Source organism: Equus caballus, chromosome 16 (assembly GCF_041296265.1).
Source record: "Equus caballus isolate H_3958 breed thoroughbred chromosome 16, TB-T2T, whole genome shotgun sequence".
NCBI lineage: Eukaryota > Metazoa > Chordata > Mammalia > Perissodactyla > Equidae > Equus > Equus caballus.
In genome coordinates, this window is record NC_091699.1 from 56,045,488 (window position 1) to 56,066,154 (window position 20,667).

Sequence of the window (20,667 nt, forward strand, 5' to 3'; positions counted from 1 at the left end):
CCCAGCTCACCTTCAACTGAAGACTGCAGGAGTTGGCGTGGAAACGCCCCAGCTATTCTGAGAATGATCTGAGTCCTGTGTTCTACATGGGCTCCCAGTTTCCCCAGGAGGTTAAACTCCAGTGACCCATAGTTAGCTGGTCAACACTGCCCCATTTATTGGCTGTTCTCCCTTTGCTGTCTAACTTCCTTGCTCGCCTTCATTCCAAAGTAAACTACTTGTACTTGAATCTACTTCTCAGGGTCTGCTTTCTGGGGAACCCATATGTGACTGAATTATTAAGTGATGCTTTCCAGCCTCTTGGGGGGGACTTGCATTATAAATGGTGGCTTCAGGAGGCTCTTTCTCCCTGGAGAGAGTCTACTCCTTCCCTGGAGGAGGGAGTGAGTTTCAGGTTTGGGTCTATTGCATGGGTATTTCTGATCAAAGACAGGATATGGCCTCACGTGGGGAGGTGCAGGTGACAGCTTCTCCCATGGATACGTGAGGCCTGGACCCTGTGAAGAAGGGCCTTATTCCAAGTGATGATAAAGGTTGGCACAAATTTGAGCCATTCCAGAGCATCTTTGCCTTCTGTCAGGGATCAGCCTTGGCACCCCTAGTGCCCACCTGTCCATTGGCAAGACCCAGACGGCAGAAGGGGCTCCCAGGGACTGCAGCCCTCCACTCCCCAGCACATATTGGACCCTTCACAGCGTTCTCAAGTGGTAGGATAGCTCAGGCGTGGGAGTGGGAGATCATCATTAGATAATTAATCATAGGGTTCTTCTTTATTGACTCCTTCAGGGTTAATCATGGGAATTAACAAGGGGGTGTGTGGCTGAGAGCCCTGCTGTTTATTTTAATAGCTCTTTTACATCTTGAGGGGAAAAACAGAGAAAGAGCTGAGCTGGGCTGGAACAAACCCAAGCTTAGCTTTTAGCCAAGTGTAGCATGTGCTGTTCTGGGGAGCTTGGCTGGCAGCACAGAGGAGGCCTGGGATGGTGCAGGAAGGAGTCCCAGGTGAGGGGCATGGCAGGTGATTCCTGCCCGCTGAGATGACCTGTGTCAAGGAGCGCCTCCCCCTGTGTGGTCTGTTGCCTGCCTAATAAGAAATCTTGACTATCATATATCCTTTGACTATTTTGTTCCTTCTTTCTCCCCTCTATTCCTACTTCTTCCTTCCAGCAGAATGCACCACAAATCACTCCTCACTTCAAATATTGGGACAGTCTGACATTCGACGAGTATTGTTTTCTCATGATCTGTGCAGCTGGGTTGTGTGGTCCTCAGCTCTGACAGCCAGTTCCTGGAAAAAGCAGGGTCTTCCTGCTGTGAGGGTGCAGAGCTGGGGGAGGGACGCTAGAGGCCATTTTCTTTGTGCCCAGGGGAAGAAGGCACTTCCTGAGAACAATGCCAAACTGTCACATTTGGGAAGTGTACCTGTGTCCCCAGAAGGTAAAGACAGGATGTTCCAGTCAGTGACCAATCCTGAAACCTGACCAAAGAGACAGAAAAGATTAAATATCCAGCTTTTCTCCTATAGTGTCCAGGATAGGAGGACACTTGGAAGTGTTAAAAAATGATGAAAGAAGACAATTTAGGTGTTACAAACTTTATTTAACCCTTCGTGGAGTGGACAATCTCCTTTCGGGGACCCGCAAAATGAGGCAGAAGGCAGGAAGCTTTACAGGATAAAGAATAAGGAAGAGAAAAATAGAAAATGTCTGATTGGCTGGGGCCACATAGTCAACCTTGTTTAGGGTGAGAAGACCCAGAGTTGGCTTGGCATTTGGGGATTGGCTGACTGGATACACTGCGTTTCTGGTCAAGCAGAACATTTATAGGGACACGAAAGTTGTCTAACTTTTGGTTTGCTGACATGGCACCCCAGGCAGGAGCGGCTCCATCTTGGGCCTAGAAAGTTATTACAGCAGAAGCAATGACTGAACCTCTCATTTGAGAGGACAACTATAGCATGCAACAGTCACCGTTTCTCTGAAGATGTGTACCCTGACACTACCCAGAGCCTCAAGTCCTCCTTGCGCTGTGCTCAGCTCGTCCCTTCAGCCTTGTCCTTGTGTTCTGCCATCGAGGGGCCCCGGCACATGAGATGGACTGTGGGGTGCTCGACCAAAGCAACTCCTGCTTGGGGTTAACCTGGAATTTTAGCTAGTTATTCCATCTCCTGGGATTCTTGCTCATCTTGTTCCCAGCTTCTGGGGGGAACCTCCACCTCCAGAGATCCCACAGCTGGTGCCTGCCCCGCCTGCCATGCCTGCCTCCAGCAGTCCTGACACACCCTCCTGCTCACCCTTGCCAGCCCTTTGGCTGCCTGTGTCCCCCTCCCACCTTCTTCTCTCTGAAAGCCCTTTGGGATGCACTTCTCCAGCGTGCTGGCCTGCCTGACTCCTCTGGGCTTCATGCAGCCCGGGGATGCTTTTCCCCTGCCACTAGAGCCTCCGGAGACAGTGCTGGCCCTCCCTCAGGGAGAGGCATAAGGGAGATTTGTGCAGGGAGATTACTCTACTACCTCACTCCACACCAGTCCCCTCTGCCCCAGCAGCCCCCGCCTGGTGTACTGAGGATCCCTTACTGTGGACTCGCCAGCTGGCTTCTCCTGTGTTTTGCTTCCTCATCCTGCGGGACTCCTTTGCAAGGATTCCTTTTGTTTTTGGGGAAAGAGGTCCAAATTCTCTTTCTGAGGAAGGGAGACTCCTCTGGTATGATTTTGGTATGGGCTTGCCTTTGTTTAAAACAAGGATCCACGTGTTCACATGTGTCTATCTGAGGCAAAGAGAAGATAATCAGTATTAGTCCCTGAGCCTAGAGCTATAGGAGGTATAAGATACAGAGGGATAGGACTCGTTCCCCCATATCAGTTATCCATTGCTGTGTAATAAACAATGCCAAGACTTGCTGCTTTAAAACAACCACCATTTATTTAGCTACGGTGCTATGAGTCAGCAGTTTAGGCTGGGCTCAGCTGCATGGTTCTTCTGGTCTTGGTTGAGCTTACTCATGAGTCTGGGGTCAGCTGGCAAGTCTACTGATCAAGTATTATTTCATTCATGTGTCTGGCGGTTGGCTGGCTGTAGGCTTGGCTCTGCACCATGTGACCTCTCCTCTTCCAGCAGCAAGCTCAGGTTTCCTCACCTGAGGTGTGGGCAGGGTTCCAGAAGGGTGAGCAGAAACATGCAAGCCCTCTTTCGCCTAGGCTCAAAACTGCCTCGTGATTGTCACTTCTGCTACCTGTTGGTCAGAGCAAGTACAAGGCCAGCACTCATTCAAGCGGAGAGGACAGAGGATCTGGAAAGTTATAGTGCAAAGGGACTTGGGTAGGGGAGGGTGGAGTATTGTTGCCAGTTCTGTGAACAATCTACCTATTGTACTACCTCTGCACTGCCTTTTCTCTTTGCAAAAGGCATAGGTATATTTCAGCAGCACTGTCCACTAAGTCCAGAATTTTCTCTACAGCTCCCTTTCTACCTCCAAGCAATGATCCCCATTGTGCAAGAAGTAAGTATTGGAGGAGGGGATAAAATGAAACCTCAGTGTACCAGCCGTACAGGGATCCTGGAGAGAATTAGACAGTCCCTGGAGAGGCTTACAGGCTTGTGAGGATGGAAATAAATAATACAAATATTCCCAAACAATCCCCCAGGTGCTGTGATAATATGAGGTGAGAAAACAGAGCTGACTTTTTTCCTCATATGCTTTTTCTCATTGTTCTGGCATAATTTCAGACTTAGTAAAAAGTTGTCAAAATTGTACATGGAGATCCTGTATACTCTTCACTCAGCTTCCCTTAATGTTTACATCTTACGTAATCTAGCACACGATCAAGATCAAGAAATCGGCATTGACATAACCTATTAGCCAATCTACAGACTTTATTGATATTTTGCCAATGGTCCCCCAAACATCCTTTTTCAACCCAGGACCCCACGTTGTGTTAACTGTCATGTCTTCTAAGCCTCCTCTCCTCTGGGATCCTGCCTCAGTCTTTCTTTGCCTTTTGTGACTGTGGCATTTTTGAGGAATGCTAGACAGTAATTTTGTAGACTATCTCTTACTATGGCTTTGTATGGTTTCTTCTCATGATTAGATTGAAGTTATGCATTTTTGCAGCAACACCTCAGAAGTGATATTGTGCCCTTCCTAGCGTATCATAGCAGGAGGTGCATGACATCAGCTTGTCTTATCGTTGGTGATGTTAACTTTGACCACCTGCTTAAGGTGGTGTCTGCCATGTTCCTCCACTATAACGTTACCATTCTTCCCTTTGTAATTAATATGTATCTTGTGGGGAGATGCTTTGAGACTATGCAAATATCCTGTTTCTCAGCATACCTTTGTCCACTAATTTTAGCGTTAGCCTTTGATTCTTGCCTACAACCATTATTAACGTGGTGGTTGCCAAATGATGATCTTCTATTTCCATTCTTCTTTGTACATCTATTAATAAGAATTCTATTGTAGGGAATTCTACTGTCCCTTCTTGGCCATTTATATATTTATTCAGTTATTTATTTACATCAGTGTGGGCTCCCAGATATTTATTTTATGTTATGGGTTATAATCCACTACTGTCATTATTTATTTTTCTCAAGCAGCCCCTTTCAAATGGTCAGGAACCTCACAGTGTCTTAACAATCTGTAATGTGCTAATCACTTCCTCCAGGGTGTGTGGCCTGGAGGGCAGGCCCTGGATCAAATGAATGTCTGCCTCTCTGGCCACGGGCCTTGCATGATGTGCTGAATGAGTGAATGAATTAATGATTTTAGTGCCTGGAAGTAGAGCAATAATAAGATGTCTAGAGGTCCTAAGCTCCAAAAGGTTTGTGGTGAGTCTTTCTCCAACTTGATTAGTTAGAAAGAAAACAAAGATAAAATGTATAAGGAAGGCCAAGCCAGTTAAGAGTATTTTCCACATTGTTATTTAGCTGTCTTTATTTTTTTGAATATCAAAATTGTTTAGAAAGAGCTCTTGGCTGTCTCTGTTTGCTGGTGCCCCAAACACACACTAGGTCTGTCGATCTGATCATCTTGCACCATTTCGAGGAGTTGGGGAAGACTTCGTGGGGGAGGGAACATTTGAGATGGGTCCTAAACGGTTATCAGTAGCCCTTTAACAGGCAGAGGAAAGGGGAAGAGTATTCCAGGCAGAGGAAACAGTGTATGAAGAGCCCAGAGGAGTGAAAAATGGTGGCATTTTTGGTCAAATGGTTATTGCCCTGTGGAGGAATGGCGGGAATGATATTGGTGGGAAATTAGGGCAGAAAGAATCATCTTAAGGGGTTTAGACTTGATCTTTTAGTGGGGAGCCAAAAGAATTTCTAAATTAGGCATTGATGTAAGAAAAACTTATTGAACATCTACCACCTTTCAGGTTCTGGTGCTCCAGTTCTGGAAAAGACCCAGTCCTGGTCCATACGGAGCCGAGAGAGAGAGAGGACGTCAGCGGACATACCATACAACAATAAGTGTTTCTATAAAAGCTGCATGTTTGGGGAAGAGACTCTGCTGAGAGAGGTGAGCTGGCTGGGAGCCAGGGAGGGAGTGACTCATCTCCTTCCTCTTTAATGCTCTGCTTTGCTAGGACACAGCTCTAGGTCCACAGGTGCCAGAGAAAAGGAGAAAGCCCTCCTCAGCTTCAGAAAGTCCTGCAGGCAATCTCAGGTGACAATGGGACTTTATATCCCAGCGACTCTTTCTGTAAAATGAGGAGAAAACCTTCCTCTGTTAACACCCTCGTGTCTGTGGTGTCGGGGCAAAGATTTCTGGACCCCATGTGGCTTGATGCTTGAAAACTCAGGAGGCTCTAGCCACCGAGAAGAGGTGTGGGGTAGTAAGGACAGTGTTATCTGCTATATTTAGATTCCCATTCTTTATTTTGAAGCTATAACCCCAAATGCGGATGATACAGGTCACTGATGTTTGCTGTGGGTGCCATGCCCATATGCCCTCTAGCTGACCATGGCAATGTACTTCCAAAAGTCAGCACCCACATCTCTTTGTTGGAAGTGTCCTCTGCAGGCAGTGTGCACAAGTTCAAAGTGCCAGAGAATTAATGCCCTCCTTCCAGCAGCCCTCAACCAAGGACTGGCAGGAGTTGGTAGACAAATACCCCAGCTCCCTCACCCTTCAGGTATAACAACTCTGAAGTGTGTGTTCTACACTGTCTATTAGAGTTGCCCAGAGGAACTAAGCCCCAGTCACCCATAGTGGAAACCTGCTTGATAACACACCCTTTATTGGCTGCCTTCCCTCCGTCTCACTCCCCACTGCCCTACAGGTGTTTCCTGGGATCCCTTCCCAAATAAACTGCCCTAATGGAATCCTGGTCTTAGGGTCAGCCTCTGGACGACATGCCACGCATGGAGTTTAGAGGAAGAACCTTGTCCTTTGCATTTACACCATGGCTCACCTCATCAAGGGTGGGAGGAGCTGCTGTTAGTAGGGTACATCAGCCAGGGCGGCTGGCACCCAACCTCTCTCCACTTCCACTTTCTGATGCCACCTGCATCACTTGATATTCGTCAAACACCACCCCTTGGCTCTGGAGCCTGAGGAAAGGAGAGATCACATTAGAGGATGAGCTCAGGCAGAGTCTGCTTAAAACAGGCAAGACTGACGGCAAAGGAAGCCGTGTCTCATCCTTCTCAGTCGTTTCCTTGTAAATAGCGATGAACACCTTCACTTTTTTTTGGCAGTCTGATCAGTAAGAACTCCCCTCTGGTGGGTACGTTTTTTAGAGCACAATAGAAAGTGTGATATCTTGTGAGAGGCGCCAGAACCACTTGGAGAACAGCAGCCCTGGGCTTGAAGGAGAAGGTGACAAGTTCCTGGGAATATTAAAGATTAACACCAAATACTTTGTTGCTATTTAACTCTGACGGTTCATGTTGCTGGAGCAGAAACAGAACATTTCTTCCTTTCCTTTCTGTTTATTCCTTCCCTTCTCTGTTCTGGGGATTCAGAAACTGTGAATGTCAGATGCCAACTCCTTAAGGGCTGAAATGGTTTTATATAATAACAGAGACGGGAAGCCTACAAAATGAAGAAAGAATCTAATTCAGCGCTCAGGCTGAAATGGGAGCTGGAAACGAGGGGGGAACAGTCTTAAAAATAGCTCACTCAGAGAGAAGAATGCAGCTTGTCTCCAGCGGCAGGCGCAACCCTTGGGTGAATTATAGGAACCTACTGTAGGCCTGTGCGTTCGCTTTTGAAATGTTGATCGCGGCTCAAAGGAGGCGGGTGAATGGAAGGCTGCTGGAGCCGACCCTGGGAGCAGTCCTTGGCAATGGATGAACCTGTCAGGCCTGGGTCTGCCGCCTACACAGGCAACATGCCGCCGGGACACATACGCCCTGTGCCTTTCCACTGGTTATTTATTCAGCTTCCATCGCTGGAACTCCAAGCCTTCCCAGAGGTGTGCACAAGTCTCTAAAGGAGGATGGGGAAGGAACCCAGAGGAGCCCAGGGGAAGGGCAGGGAGGTGGAGAGAGAATAAAGAGAGAAGACTGAGACAGGAGATAGTGATGGGTGCCTTACAGACCCAGTGGCCCAGAGAGATAGAGAGAGTTGGGGAAAGAGAGAGGGGGAGGGGGAGAGGGAGAAACCAAATGGGGACAGAGCCCACAGGGAGAAGCAGAGAGAAGCCAGCTAGACAGAGAGACAGGGAAGGAGCAAGGGGAAGAACAGGAAGCAATGGGTTCATTCCTAGCAATGAGAGGGAACGGGCGGCCCCTCCCCGAGACTGCAGCAATCCCTTCTTCCCAGGCCCCAGCCCCTCCTTGCGTTTACAAAAGGAGCCACGACGGGTTTTTGTTTTGTGGTCTTCTTTGCTTTAATGGACAACTCCCAGGGAGAGTGTGCAAATCTTGATTATTGCAGGCTTTCCCTGTAGGCCTCCAGCTTGGCAAGTGGTCACCAATGCCATAGCTTCTGGGCCCAGTGCATCGAGGGATCTCTGGTCTGCCCTCTTTCCTCTCTGGAAGGTTTGTCTTTGATAGATGACACGTCCAAGTGCCCCATCTGCATCCCCTCAGACTCCCCCAAACTAGTCAGTGACCCCTGATTGCATTTTCCCTGGCCTGAGATGCCTGAGAAGGTGGATGTGCAGACAGACAAGGTGACCTGGAGCTCTTGCTGTAGCATCTTCCAAATCTAAACCCACAAGGAGGAGGAGTGAAAAGGGGGCAAGGACTCTGTCCTGCATTCCTGGGTCCCAGCATGGTAGCACCATGGGGGGCACCCCAGCCATATCCCCTTGGTACTCACCATTCCTGTACCTACTGCCAGACTTGGATCGCAGGTATGTGTATCTCTCTCTACCTGCGGGCTTGGACCACAAAAGTGTTTGACCTGGCTGGGAGCATGCCTAAATCTTTGACTCGTGGATAAATGCCCCAGCTTCCTTGTCCCTTGGATGGCACAACTCTGAGGCATGTCCTACACGTTTCCCAGAGAGCCCCAGGCCCGCAGAGGTGACCTGCTCATTAACATCCCCCGGATTGTCTTTCTTTCCTTCCCTGTCTCACTTTCCCTACTACCCTACTGGAGCTTTCTGGGATGGCCTCCCAGGTAAACCGTGTGCCCTCCAATTCTAGTCTTCCGGGGGAACCTAGCCCATGACAGGGGCCATGTGGTTGGAGCAGTTTCCTCCCAGCTCATGTGAACTGAGGGAATGTAAAGGGCTGTGTCACCACAATGTAAAGCATTACACATCATTCTTGTCCCAGTTTCCTGGAGATCACCCAGGCAACTTGCTGAAGCCAAAGTGTGTCTCCACAGGGACTGATGGGGAGGAGCCGCCTTAATTAATAAACAATAGAAAAACAGGAAAATAGTGGAAAAAGAATAAGCACAGTAACTTCTATACTTTGACAGACTTATTTTGAGAATTAGCAACCCAAATCAAGTCAAATGCCCTTGAAGCAAACCACGACCTTGGAGTGAGCTGACCTGGCCTATGTTGGCCCTTCTCAAACTCTGATTGCCACTGGTCATCTCTGAGGCAGGTGCAGGCAGTAGAAATGTGGAGTGCAGCTGCCGCCGCCTCTGTTCTTAGGATAATGATTCTAGAGAGATGATCCTCCCAAGAGAGGGGCTGGGGTGTCTGGGAAGAGTCTGATTGCTGAAGGAGAGAGGCTGGAGTTGAGTCCCTGCTCCACCACGTTCTAGCTGTGTTACGCTGAGCAAAAGATTTAACTTCTCTGAACCTCAGTTTCCCCATCTGTAAAACGGGGGCCCAAACACTCCAGGGAACTATCGTGAAGATTAAAAATGACATAATGCATGTCCAGCAGCTGATATGAAGTATAGCTCCCTTTTGCCTCCTCTTCATCCTCCTCCGAGGGAGTCACATCTTTGGCCTGAAAGAGGGCAGGTTGAGGGTAACAGGAAGTGTGTCCTGAGAGAGCCCCGGCCACATGGTCGGGTATTGGGAGGGCTGGAGACCACAGCTCCCCACATGCAGCCAGTCTACATCCGTGGGCGTGGGAAAGAGACGTAAACGCTGACGGGCATTAAACACGAGTTAGACATGACATTCTGCGCCACCAACACATTTCAAAAGTGCATATCACAAGGCTCTTGTTGAAGCCCTGGCGGCCCGCCAGGATCAGACCACAAAAGGAAGCTGTTTCCCCGCTGGAGCTGCTGGGTGGCCGGGCGTGGCCAGCGCACCACGTCACTGCAGAGTGTGGGGGTCTGCTAGGATTTCCTCCCCTCGCATCCGTCCTTTCTCCTGCGGGCCCTGCTGCAGACATCCCAGGTGACAATGCCCCAGCCAGCAAGGAAAGTCAGCTTCCCCTGACCCTTCCTTATGTCACTGGAAAGGCCAAGTTGGTGATATTTACACAGGGCCTCTTGATGTGGCCCTGCATCCTCCCAGAGACCCGCCTTGGCTTTTTCTCCTCTTGGAGGACCAAGGAAAAGTTTCTTTAATCCACAGTTGGTAGAAGTCACATTCCATCTGTGGCATCAAGATCTGAAAGACAGCCACAGGCCGAGAGGCGGGGGAAGGTCTGTGATGCAGTTGGCCTAAGTCAGACCTCCTTCCCGGCAGACAATCTGCAAATATTTATTGAGGATCTGCTCAGTACCAGCTCTATGCCCAGATCTGCAGGGTACACAGAGATGCCCTGTGTGAGACAAGGGGCTTATGTTCTTACTAGGAAGACCAGATGGACACATGAGAACCCGGGGGTCCTGTTGACTCCCGAGTTCTGCTTGTAAGGGTTGGATGTGTGGGAAGGTGCAGACCAAATACCAAGACCCTGATCTTATTCTCGGTGATTCGGCACTCTTGGAATCCGGAGGAGGCTGTAGAACTATTCTTGTTTTGCCCGTGGACTCTCCTCCAAGCAGCACTAAATGTGTTAAGTTCTCAGCTGGGTCCCCTCATGGTCGTGGCCTCCCTCCTTAATCTCATTGGTCTTTTAGCCTCATATCTTCAGCCCCATGTAGCTTTATCCCTTCAAACTAAGCACGTAAACATCTGCAAAATGTTTGCATTTATCATTTAGCCCTTGCAAATACCTTGCAAAGGAGGTCCTGCTATTTCTGCTTTGCAGAGAAGGAAACTGAGGCTGGATGAGATGATTGATGTGCCCAGGATCACACAGAGTTGAGCTTCTGTCCTTTGTGGTCCCTGACTCTTAGGGTCTCCAAAGAAGTGTGTAAAAGATGCTGGCAGACCTAGCTCTGTTCCTGGGCTTGCAAAAATGTCAGTCCAACAACTAGAAGGACCCACAACTAAAATATACAACTATGTACTGGGGCGATTTGGGGAGAAAAAAAAAGCAGGAAAAAAAAAAAAAAGAAGATTGGCAACAGTTGTTAGCTCAGGTGCCAATCTTTAAAAAAAAAAGAAAGAAATTAAAAAGAAAAAAGTCAGTCCATGGAATCAGGATCCCCTAAATGTCACTCTGAATCCTAGGAAGTGAGAAGAATCTTCTCGTACTTAATTCCTATAGTATAACTACCCACCTGTCATACATACTTGTTTGAACAACATTTATACATACTTTCCTATGCATAGAGATATAATGCCTCAAATTATGGGTCAATAAGATGTGCTTTTTCGTTTTTCCCTGAGTCATTGGATGCTCACTGGGCAGACTGTGTGATTGACCTTTGCCTAGCACCTATGACCGGTCCAACTCTTTGAGGCCTGCCCTCACCTTGACTCGGTCCATTCACTATTCCTGCTCCACACGAAGCAACTTCTCTTGTTGGGATTTGAGGGGACCCAATAAACAATGTATCCTTCTTACCTGAACTCTGAACTTTGAGGAGCCTCTGGATTGGTAATGGAACATCAGCTTCTTCACTAGCCAAGCTGGTGGTGGAGAGCATGGCTTAGTTGTGCATCCACTGTGGACCTCAAAATAATGAGCCTCTAACAGGATAGACTGACCTCCCCACATAGGCTTTGCTGGACTTTTACAGTTTTCCCCATGTTGGGGCCTGACCCTGCTTTGGGGAGCAGGAAAGAATGCAGGCTTCTTGCAGGCAGCCAGAGCCCCAAGAGGAAAGGACTTCTCAACCTCACCAATCAGATCTGAGGAGAGTGCAGGGTGGGGAGAGGTCAGGGTTATTAGGTGGGTACATCTCTTCCTGCCCAATAGTGCAAACCATGCCATAGCTACACAAATGGCAGCGTCCCTCTCTGTAAGAAAACCCTTTCTAGCCCCATGTGATTCAACTCCAGCTATGTTGGAGACATAGCACGAGTTCAGGGGTTGAAGGACAATTTACTGGTAGCTGCTTGGGGTTTTTCCTTGGACAGAGATAAGAGGGTGGAGAAAGGGACCTTGAGAGTCTGGTACGACATTTTGTGCACTGACAGGCTTGGTGATATGGCGATTAAGGACATGGCTTCTTGGAGTCAGTCCTGGCTCTCTTCCTAATTTCCTTATCTATAAAATAGGGATAATGCTTATTGGTTTTTGTATGGATTAAATGAAATAATTCACAACAAAGTGTTTACACAGTCTCCTGCACATAGTAACTGCTCGGTGAATGTTTACTCTTGTTGTGTCAAGCAGGATACCTTGTGCGGATAGCATCGTGTTTTTGTAGAACACTTTCAGCTCCATTTTCTTGTTTGTCCAACGACAGCTTGGCTCACGTCTAGCCTTCCGTCGTCTGTGGCCCTGAGCATGGTGCTGGGCACACAGTAGCTGTTGGTGTGGATTAATTCCACCAGCAAGTTCCCTCTTGACTCAGAGCTGAGCTCCCTGCACAAAGGAGATGAGTATTTGGATTAGGGGCGCCAGAAGGGGATAATTGTGGAGGTGAGGCTCAGTCATGGGGGTGGGGAGAACCTGGGGCCTTGGAGGAAGGGAAAGGTGGTCCTAGCCGGTCAGAGATGGACATGGAAAGGGAGATGGAAGTGGCCAAAGGTAAGCCTCTCCTGTGCTTTTACTCTTTTCCATACAGAGGGAATTCCTAGGATCCAGGGGGGTCATGGACAGCCCTGCCCTGGTCATTGCAATGGATGCTTCATGAGAAAACCTTCTCTCTCTCTTTGTCTCTCCCTCCCTCCCTCCCTCACACTATCCCTCCCTCTTTCTCTGCCTCCCAAACCTCAAGCTTTCTCTAATTATATTAGACTTCAGCCTTGGATCTGGCACCTGCATTTTTCAGGCAACGAGAGCAAACCCTGACTATGTTGTGATGTTCTTTTTGACAAAACTGTCTTTTAGGTAAATACTTTTTGGGCCAATCTCACTGAATTAACTATCTGGGTCATTTGAATTTCTTCTCCAGGAAATAATTATGGCCTTTGGGAAATGTAAAGTGTACTGCAGTCCTGTGAACGGAGGGAAAATACCCCCTCCCTCTCCCTGTGCCATCTCCTTCCATTTCTCTGTGACCCAGGGAACCAAATTAGCAGCGACTCCCATCTCCGGGGTCCAGCGTTGCATTGCATCTCTGGGGAAGGCCCTCAGGCAGTCAAGGTAGCTCTGCACGTGAGGGAGGTAATAGTCATGTTACTTTTCCGTGTGTGAGAGCAGTGACTTCCTTCCAGGAAGCTAGAATTTTTTGAAAAATAACATTCTGTAGATTCCCTCTCCAGTTCTGGAAGGTGAAATAGAGAAGTAAGTAGTGTCGTGGCCATGCTGTAGCAGTGGGAGGACCCATGCTTGCTTCACAGTGTAGGACAAGAACCAAAGGTCTTCCACCTGAGTTGGGGAGTGGGTTGCTGGTGGTGGTAGCTGGGTAGCTTTGATTATGGTAATGGAACATTGTAGTGGAAGGAGCTGCCACCCCTTTCTCTTGCTGGGGGATACAGGAAGTCGCCCTGGACATGAGAATAGTTCCTCTTCATCATGAAAATGTAAGATGAGGAGGCCACCACTGTCCTAGGGGAAGGGTGGACACCCTTTGTGTCTGAACAAGGCTGGCTCTTCCCAATATCCCTTGGGAGGCAGAGCTGGCAGGAGGGAAGACGGTGGGAAAGTGTGCAAGGAGATTTCTACTCATTTGCGAGGATTGCTGCAACAAAGTACCACAGACCAACTGGCTTAAACAAGGGAAATTTATTTTCTCACAGTTCTGGAGGACAAAAGGGTGACATAAAGGTGTTGGCAGGGTTGCTTTCTTCTGAGGCCTCTCTCCTTGGCTTGTGGGTGGCTGTCTTCTCCTGCGTCTTCACATGGCCTTTCCTCTGTGCATGTCTGTGTCCTAATCTCCTCTTCTCGTAAGGCCACCAGTCATGCTGGAATAGGGCCCACCCACATGACCTCATTTACCTTACCTTAAAGATCCTATCTCCAAATAAGGTCACATTCTGGGCTACTGGAGGTTAGGATTTCAACATATAAATTTTGAGGACACAATTCAGCCCTTTGCAGGCTTCCTGGGAGGAGAGGTGGGAAGGTGGCAGTTGAGTGACTGGAGAATAGATGGGATATGACCATTTATGCCCCAAGCTGCTGACGTTCAGAGATTTTAGGACCTCTCTCATGTACACGGGTTGTCCTGACTAAGGCCCCCTGGCTGGAGGACACCACAAGGCCCAAAGGTGAGGTCACCAAGGAGGAAGAGAGGTCTGGGCTGGTGACTCAGACTCACGAGCAGGATCTAGAGGCTGGTGTGTGTGGGTTTGGGGCGTAGGGAGAGGGTGAGAGCCCACGTCGGGAGGGGAGTGGGGCTGGATATTCCTCCAGCTGTGCATACGGAACTGGCTGAGCATGTGAATGCAAACCAAAAGAACTGCAATCTGGAGCCCAAGTTGGGGCACCAGAGGCTCTGCCGAGGCTTGTACAAGCAAGGCCGCTGGGGCGCAGTAGGACCAGTTGCATACTACACATTTGTCCCTTACAGTCACACGGCTGTGTATGAGAAGAGCAGCCCTGGAGTGGGGCTGCAGCCTGTGTGGCTGGGTACTGTTGCTCTGACCCCAGTGGAGGAGCATCCATCCAACTCTGCAGGACCAATTTTCAAAGGTGACACCATGTGGCAGCAACAGAAGTGATAATAGGAGCAGGGCTGTGCAGACTCTTGTTCTGTCTCCACAAGGCATTTAAAAGCAGGACCGACCTCTTCAGTCTGGGCAACGTCCAGGGATATTGAGCAATGGAGACAGAGAAGGCCTAAAGGAGGACTTTTCTTCCAGATAAGGTCGGACGGGGAGGGTTGAGCAACTGAAGAATGGGAAAGATATGCCTGGTTTGTACCCCAAGCTGGTTGAACGGGCTGTACCAGTAATATTAAGATCTCTTTGGGGTGAGTGGATGCCTTTTTTGAGTGAGGCTTTAAAAACCTGCACTTTAGTATTTTGGTTCAAATTTTGACTTGCACATCAAAATGCACACATTTTATCAGCCTGTACTCATTAACAAGGCAAAGATTCTCGTGCCTGGCACTTTGGTAGGCACTGAAAGAGAATTAGCCTCGAGTAACTTATCAAGGAACAAGACAAGACGTGGATCCTTCGGTCAACTCTGTCCCAGATGCCAGTTGGCTGCTTTCAGTGGGAAAATGCTCTGTCTTAGGGTGGGATTCTCAGAAGCAAGCCCTGAGACAAGGGCCTGTGGGAAACTGATTTATCAGGGAGATGCTGTCAGAGGAAATAAGGAAGGGATGAGAGAGCAGGGCAGAGTAGAAGCCAAGCCAGGCTGTGAGCTCAGGCAGAGTTCCAGCCTCCTCCGGATCCCACGTGGTGCTCTGGGGCATGTCACACTTCAGAGTTTGTCCTGACTCAAGGCAACAGAGCTGGCTTTCACAGTCCCCAGTCAATCCTTGGCTAAGGGCCACCTGAAAAGTCAGAAACTTCCAGCTTTTTGCTCCTGTGATCAGAGTACTGCAGGAGCCCTGAAGCAGTCCTCCTAAGGGAGAGGCAGGTGTGGCTGTGAGAAGCAAAGGAACACGTACCCTGGAGGAAGGGTGCACAGAAGGGTAAAAGGAACACCCCTGGGGGCTGGATGGAGCTCTGTCCATGGTCTCCCTTCACTACTGAACAGCTCACACACCTCATGCTGACTCCTTGCTACAACTGTTTTAAGACCTGATTCAGTGAAGGGGTGTGCAACTTGGGCCAGAACCATTCAGGCTGAGGGTGACTACTTAACTCACCAGCTTTGTGACCTTGAGCAAGTGACTCTGACCTCCGCTTTCCTCATAGGCACAATGGGGATGGTAATTCCTCCCTCACAGGGTGGTAGTAAAGATAAAAGAGACAGTGCCTTCTCAGCGCCAGGCTCCCCACTTGGCCTGCAACAAGAATTTGTGAAATGCAGCTCTTTTCCTCTACTACTTGCCCTCCCTCTTCTTGGGGAAGAACCACTTACCTGTGAATACCAGGTCTTCTGAAAAGTGCCTTCGACCTGCTCATTTTGTTTATGTACCGTTCTGCAGAAGGTAACAATTTTAGATGGCAAATTGCACTGCCAGAGTCAGGGAGCTGGTGTATTAATTCCTGACTATTTACTGTGACAGGTTTAAAGCCCAATCTGTCAGAGAGAACTGGGGCTCCCACTCCGCAGCATACAGAATTGCAAAGACACACCTTGCTGCTTCCTGGCAGCATCAAGCATTTCACGGGATTACAAGTTGCCATCATCTCCTCTGCTCAGGGGGGCTGGGAGGAAGATGCTGGGAGCACCCAAAGGGCTGATTTTATCCTATCTCCTCTCCCAGCAGCCCAGGGTGAGCCACCAGCTCCAGGTTTATGGGTGTTGGGGGAAGCCACCCTCTCTCTCTTCTTTGGAGGAGCACAGACAATTCCCTCTTCAATGCTAGGTAGCTCTGGACCTGTTGGCTGTGGAGTGAAGGTGCCACCTGGGTGGCTCTGTTGGTGCCTGTCTCAGTCAGACCACAGAGGCATGCAGCCCAGGGGTGACCTGGGAGGTAACATTGATGAAGCCCCTGTCTCTCTTTCAATGAGTCCTCAAGCAAATGCCCACGTTAGGTGGTATTGTCCCCATACTGCAGGTCAGAATACTGAGGCTTGAGCCAGCTCTCACAGGCAGCAAGAGAGAGAATCCAGCATTGAGCTGACGTCTTTCTGGGAGACACTAGACCACACTGCCTCTCCTGTCTCCTTGCATTGCTGCCCTCAGGCCTGTATGTGAGGGTCCTGCCTCCATCACACGAGGCTTTTTGAAGAGATCGAAGAGCTACATGTGCTTCAGGCTTACACCCTCCTGATGTACCTTTTTCAACCCTCTGCTTGCTCCCCCTCAGAAAAACAAATTATTACAGAGTAGTTTGAGAAGCGCCTTTTATTGCTGGGGCATGATCTTGGAGTCTCACCCTCTACCCTGAGCAGCATATTAAAGCATTTCTTCCCAACAAATTACTTATAATGAATGGGAAAACATTTTCTTCAGCAGAAATTCTCATTATGTTTAAAATAGTACCCACACCTTGGAGTTGTGGGGAAGTGGCTGTGTTTAGCGGAGTGCCTGGCACCTAGTAAATCCTCCATTGCTGTTCATAATTATTACTGTGGGCCTTTTTAGTTGGGATGTTCCTTCGTGTCTTTGGTAAGTAGAAGGACTTACTTTGCTCTAAATCTGAACTGATTTGTGGAAAAGGTAATTATGAAACAAAGGTTCTCTATGACAGCAGAGTCCAAGAGAGGAATAGTTTAACCAGCACTGTTCTAGAACTTTCTGCAATTATGGAAAATTTCTGTAATCCACGCTGTCCAACACAATAGCCACTAGACGCATATGGCTATTGAGCACATGAAGTGTGGTGAGTGGAAACGAGAACTAAGATTTTTAATTTTAATTAATTTAGATTTAGACAGCCACAGGTGGCAAGTGTCTACTGACGAACAGCACAGATTTAGCCTTCATTTTGTAATGACTTATGGAGGTGATAAAAACTTTGACCATAGCACACAAGAGTGCTCTAAAACAATTTATGGCCAGAATACACATCCTAATAAAGCTAAGAAACCTAGCGAGGGGCAATAAAGGATTTAATGATTATTCCCTGGAGGTGAGGTGCCTGAGTCACAAATGCTGATGAGTGATTCCTGACTTGCAGGTTGGTGAAGGACTCCTGTGGAGAGGACCATGGTGGTCACGTCTGTTTAAGCTAAGCTGGTGATCTTCTCAGGCTCAAACTGAAAAGGGAGAGAAGGTGTTTGGGCCCCCATGAATCCAAATACTACAGGCAAGAAAGTCTCCATTGATGTTTCTTGTAAACACATTCCAAGCTGTGCCTTAAAAAACATACAATGGACAATAGTCTTCCCTTTTAACTAACCCCATCTCTAGGAATTTATCCTGAAAAAAATAACTCTCAAGCAAAGACATAATATTTTACACCCAAAGATGCTAATTACAACGGTGCTTACATCAGTAGGCCCTTGGAAACAAGTCACATGTTCATTAAGAGAAGAGTTAAAGGAAATACACAATAAAATATTGGAAAAAATTCAAATGGTTAAGAAGAAAATGGCTAAGAAATTGCATGATATCAATGTTATGGAATATTTTGCAATCATTAAAATTATATTTATATTATAATGCTAAGTTTAAAAAAGCAGAGTTGTATTGCAGAAAATTCCCAAGTTTTAAAACATACATAGAAAAAAGACTGAAAGGAAATGCATGAAAAGTGTTCCAGTGGACTTCTGCTTCTGGGAAGATGGAATGGACATACTTTTACTTAATCTCCCTCCAGGTACAACTAAAAACTCTGGATATTATATAAGAAAGAAATGTGAGGAGATTCTGAAAGATGGAGAGAAGCAGCTAGGGGCCTCAGAACCAAGGAATGACATGTTGTTGAGTTTTCTGGGTTTTCTTTTTGCCTTATGTACCCTAAACTTGGAGCTGAAGAAGCCAGCAGCCTGGAAACACCAATGGGTACGGATAAACAAAAGCCACCAAAAAAGCCTGATCTCTCTAGCCAAGGGACCAGGAAAGAGGCAGACAAGTAAGACAGAAACCTTTTAGACAATGACTGCTCTAATCCAGCCAAATACCACAGAAAAAAGTGTGGCCCACCCCCACCCATGCCAGTAAAGGTCAAGTGGGAGCCTAGACTTTCACCTTCTCAAGGCTGTGACAGGGCATCCCAACGCCCCTGTGGGGGTGGTGCCAGAGATGGCCAAATAGGGAGCCAGGACTTTCATCCCTATTGGCCAGTAATGAGGGCCCCTCTCTCTTAAGCCAACTAAAACAGAAGGCTTAAATAGGAACCAGAGACTTACAATATAATATGAAAATGTTCAGCTTTCAATAGAAAATCACTTGTAATACCAGGAACAAGGAAAATCTCAACTGAATGAAAAAAAATCAATAGATGCTAACACAGTTAACCGATAGGATCTAATAGATATTTATCTATTAATGTCTATTATCTATTAATGATTTTCCAATCACAATGAAATCAAATTAGAAATTAATAGCAGAATGATAACTGAAAAACTCCAAATAGTTGAAACTAAAAACATAATCCTAAATAAGCCATGGGTTAAAAAGGAAATATCAGAGGAAATAAAATACAACATTGAACTGAATGAAAATTAAAATACAATGTATCGAAATTGTGGGACACAACTACAGCAGTGCTGAAAGGAAATTTATAACACTAAATAGATATATTAGAAAAGAGGTTAAGACTCAAATCAACAATATAGGTCTCACTAGAAAAAGCTAGAAAAAGAAGAGCAAAATAAACCCAAAGCAAGCAGCAGGAAGGAAATAATAAAGATAAGAACAGAAATCAATGAAATTAAAAACAAACAATAGAGAAAATCAACGAAACAAAGAGATGGCCCTTTGAAAAAAATCAATAAAATTGATGAACTTCTAGCAAGACTGACAAAAGAAAAAAGAGAGAAGACAAAAATTACCAACATCAGGAATGAAACAGGGGCTATTGGCAGACACTGTAGGCATCAAAATGATAAGGGAGCACTGCAAGCAACTCTACACAAGTAAATTTGACAACTTGAAGGAAATGGATCACTTTGTTGAAAAACACACACTATTACACCTCACTCAACATGAAATAGATCAGTTGGATAGCCTTTTAACTGTTTAGAAAATTGAGTTTGTAATTTGAAAAGTCCCAAGAAAGAAATCTCCAGGCCCAAATGATTTCACTAGAGAATTCTACCAAATGTTTAAACCAATTCTACATAAATTTCTTCCAGAAGATAGAAGAGGAGGAAACATTTTCCAATTCATTCTATAAAGCTAGTATTATCCTGATGCCAAACAAAAACATTATGAGAGAAGAAAACTATAGACTAGTATGTCTCATGGATGCAGATGCAAAGATCTGTAACAAAATATTAGCAAATGAGATTTGGCAATATATAAAAAATTATTTACCAAGATAGAGTGGAGCTTATTCTAAGGGTACAAAGATGATTCAATAACCAAAAACCAATCGGTGTAATCCATCATATTTATAGGCTAATGAAAAAGTTACATGATCGCATCAATTAATGCAGAAAAAGAACTTGACAAATTTCAACAACCCATTTATGATAAAAACTCTCAGAAAACTAGGGATAGAGGGAAACTACTCAACTTGAAAAAGAGCATCTACAAAAACCCTGCAAGTAATCTTATGACTTTTTGGTGAAAGACTGAATGCTTTACCTCTAAGTTCAGAAACAAGGCAGAGATATCTGCTTTTACCCCTCTAAAACAACATCATGTTGGAACTTCTAGCCAGCACAATAAAGCAAGAAAAGGAAATAAAAAGTGTACAGATTGAAAAGGAAGAAATAAACCTGTTACTAGTTGCATATGACATGATTGTCCATGTGGAAAATTCCAAGGCATCTACCAAACGAAAAAGAATAAAACCTAAAACTAGTCCGTGAGTTTAGCAAGGCCATAAGATACAAAATAAGAATACAAAAATTAATTACATTTTTATATACTGGCAATGATCACATGACTATTGAAATTAAAAATACAGTATCACTTACCATCACTCACTAGAAAAATGAAATACTTAGCTGCAAATCTAACAAAACATGTATAGGACTTGTATGCTGAAAACTATAAAACACTAATGACATAAATCAGAGAATCTAAATAAATTGGAGAGACATACTATGTTCGTGGATTGGAAGACAACACAATCAAGACGTCAATTTTCCGCAAAATGATATATAGATTTAACATATTTCCTATCAAAATCTCAGGATGATTCATTTTTAGATATAGAAGATTATCCTACAGTTTT

The 20,667-nt window shown here is 46.5% G+C and overlaps 1 long non-coding RNA gene across 1 annotated transcript; it reads left to right on the plus strand.

Moving 5' to 3' along the window:
• Positions 1–17,111: 17,111 nt before the first annotated feature.
• On the plus strand, positions 17,112–20,281 carry LOC138918235 (uncharacterized). The gene is made up of 2 exons (XR_011427310.1): positions 17,112–17,199; positions 17,497–20,281. It is a non-coding gene; the product is annotated as an uncharacterized lncRNA (long non-coding RNA).
• The last annotated feature ends 386 nt before the right edge of the window (positions 20,282–20,667 follow it).